The 3,400-nt window shown below is 38.4% G+C and overlaps 1 pseudogene; it reads right to left on the reverse strand.

Annotated features, from left to right (window-relative positions):
- Positions 1-238: 238 nt before the first annotated feature.
- On the reverse strand, positions 239-1,159 carry LOC148777241 (olfactory receptor 4C11-like; annotated as a pseudogene).
- Between the last annotated feature and the right edge of the window lie 2,241 nt (positions 1,160-3,400).

A 3,400-nucleotide genomic window follows, 5' to 3' on the forward strand; every position in this document is an offset into this window, starting at 1 on the left:
AGGAGTGGCCTTGTACCCCCACAAAGATGATGGAACTTCAGGTTCTTTCTCTGAGACATTGGTTAAAACAATACAGGTTTTGCTGGGTGCTCACTCTACCTATTTCCCTACATGCCCCACTGGTACACATCTACACTGTCCACAATAGAATGAGAACACTTTCTCTTTTCCATCAATCCAATTATATTTAAACTCTGACAGAATTAACAGTTGGCATCTTTTGCTTTGCCATCTCGAGTCAGACTTTGTTGCACCATAATTTCTCATGGCCTGTTTGACTTCTGCATTCCTCATAGTGTAAATCAGAGGATTGAGCAAGGGTGTCACAATAGTGTAAAACACAGCCATCATCTTGTCCACTGGAAATACAGTTAGAGGGCGAGCATATATGTGTATGTATATGTATATACACGGTACAAAGAATAAGACAATAACAATAATGTGGGAGGTGTGTGTGGAAAGTGCCCTGCTTCTTCCTTCTGTGCTACAGTTACTCAGAGAATGTAAGACGAAAACATAGGAGATTAGCAGCAGTATGAAACTCCCCAAGCATACGACCCCACTATTAAACACTATGAGTAGGTTGATGACATAAGTATCAATGCAGGCAAGTTTCAACAACGGTTGCATATCACAGAAATAGTGATCAATAACATTGGAGCCACAGAAGGGTAATTTCAAAGCCAAGAGAATCTGTGCTGAAGAATGGATACAGGCCCCCACCCAGGCCAGTTTCACCGGTGCGCCACAGACACGATGGCTCATGATGGCTGTGTACAGCAGGGGCTTGCAAATGGCCACATAGTGATCAAAGGACATGAGGATGAGCCCCAAGATTCCCATGCACCCAAAGAAGTGAACTGCAAAGATTTGGGTCATGCATTCATTGTAGGAGATGACTTCTCAGATACAGAATCTGCAATCAACCTAGGGGCAATGGTTGTTGAAAAACAGGCATTAGCAAAGGATAAGTAGAAAAGGAAGAAGTACAAGGGCTCTGAAGTGTCTGGTTATTTCGTATGGTCATCACAATCAGGAAGTTTGCCAACAGAGTCCCAAGGTATAGAGATAGGAAGATAACAGATACTACTTTCTCCTTTAGTAGAGTCTGTGTTAACCCAAGCAGAATGAACTCATTCACATTACTGTTCACTTCCATGGTTATGGTGAATACGGAACAGGCACAGCTGAGAAGTGGTTCATCTGCAAAAAAAAAAAAAAAAAAGAAAGTTGGAGAAATGGTGACTTGGCAATTGCAGTCTATTTGGATGCAGAATTGCAATTTTTAGAATTCTAATTTCATTGAACGTATAACTTGGTGTTTCTCAAAATTTTTCATACACTATAGTCACTCAGAATTTGGTGTTTTTTTTTTTTTTTTTTTAATGTTAACAGGCTTTAAACATTAGCATTGATTCAAGATCTTCTTATGGGTTGCCTTTTTTTTTTTTTTTGGTGGGGGGGACTCTCAAGTGACTGTGCACTCTGCCATGATCTGAAAACTAGTGAATTTGTTTTATGATCTTGATCAGATCATTTTAGTGTTTTGATGCTCTTTCTTTATATGACAGAGAATCTAACAGATACATTATTAAGCATTGCATATGTGTATGATACATATATATGCATATAATGTGTATGCACATCAATTACTGATAATAATATCTGTATATAATTTAGAAATCATATATTTGGAGATTCTCTCCTGAGTGAATACATTTCTGGATTTGAACAACAGTTAGTAGCCATTATTCCTGATCTCTTCAGTATCTTTGTTGGGTTACACTTAAGAAAAAAGCTGATTTTTCCATCTTTAGGCTCCTTGCAGCTATAACTTTACCTTCATTGCCAGTTAGGGCACATGAACTATTTGAGCAAATCATTGAGGCTAGCAATATTTTGGAAAATTGCTATATATATTTGATATAAACTATTACATATGTTAGATGCATGCTAGTAAATTTCACATTCTGTGTACTCAACCTATTATTTCATTTTCTATATTTCTGTAACCCGTGTACTATTCTCCTTCATATCTAATTTTCCTACCACTGTCATCTAGAAGATGGCATTCTTTTAATTTTTTCTCTTTAAAATGTAAGTTTAAAAATGTATTTCAGAAATTCAACATAAAAATACATCTCCTTGTTCTCCTTTACTTTTTTCTTATATACATATATCTATATAATTTCAATCATCTTATTAATTTTCTGATTTTCCTTTTTTAATTTAAAAGTTTTTTCTATGTTAGCCAAACTGTATTTGTAGTGTAATTATCTGCCTAACAATTATAAATAAAAATGCTGTTAGTCACTCAGTCATGCTTGACTCTTTGTGACACCATGGACACCAGGCTCTTCTGTCCATAGTATTCTCCAGGCAAGAATGCTGGAGTGTGTTGCCATTCCTTCCTCCAGGAGATCTTCCCAACCCAGATTTCAAATCCAGGTCTCCTTCATTGCAGACAGATTCTTTACCAGCTGAGCCACAAGGGGAGCCCAAAATTGACATATCAAAATCTATTTTCTTTTTTGTCTTTTTTTTTTATTGGAGGCTAATATGAGTTTGAGTGAACTCCAGGAGTTGGTGATGGACAGGGAGGCCTGGTGTACTGTGATTCATGGGGTCACGGAGAGTCGGACACGACTGAGCGACTGAACTGAACTGAACTGAACTACTTTACAATATTATATTTGTTGGTTTTGCCATATATTGACATGAATCCAGTGTGTACAATGTGTACTCTCATCCAATGTGTACTCCCCGGGTGTACATGTGTTCCCCTTCTTGAACCCCCCTCCCACCTCCCTCCTCTCCTTATCCTCCCTCTGAGTCATCCCCGTTCACCAGCCCCGAGGATCCTGTATCATGCGTCGAACTTGGACTGGTGATTTGTTTCACTTATGATAATACACATGTTTCAGTGCCATTCTCCCAAATCATCCCACCCTCACCCTCTCCCACAGAGTCCCAAAGACTGTTCTATACACCTGTGTCTATTTTGCTGTCTCGTATATAGGGTTATCATTACCATCTTCCTAAATTCCATATATATGCATTAGTATACAGTATTGGTGTTTTTCTTTCTGGCTTACTTCACTCTGTATAAGAGGCTCCAGTTTCATCCACCTCAATAGAACTGATTCAAATTCATTCTTTTTAATGGCTGAGTAATACTCCACTGTGTATATGTACCAAGGCTTTCTTATCCATTCATCTGCAGATGGACATCTAGGTTGCTTCCATGTCCTGGCTATTATAAACAGTGCTGCAATGAACATTGGAGTACGCGTTTCTCTTTCAATTCTGGTTTCCTCGGTGTGTATGCCCAGGAGTGTGATTTCTGGGTCATATGGCAGTTCTATTTCCAGTTTTTTAAGGAATCTCCACACTGTTCTCC

This window comes from Moschus berezovskii, chromosome 7 (genome assembly GCF_049115385.1).
Source record: "Moschus berezovskii isolate FMDL1 chromosome 7, NW_MosBer_1.0, whole genome shotgun sequence".
Classification (NCBI taxonomy): Eukaryota; Metazoa; Chordata; class Mammalia; order Artiodactyla; family Moschidae; genus Moschus; species Moschus berezovskii.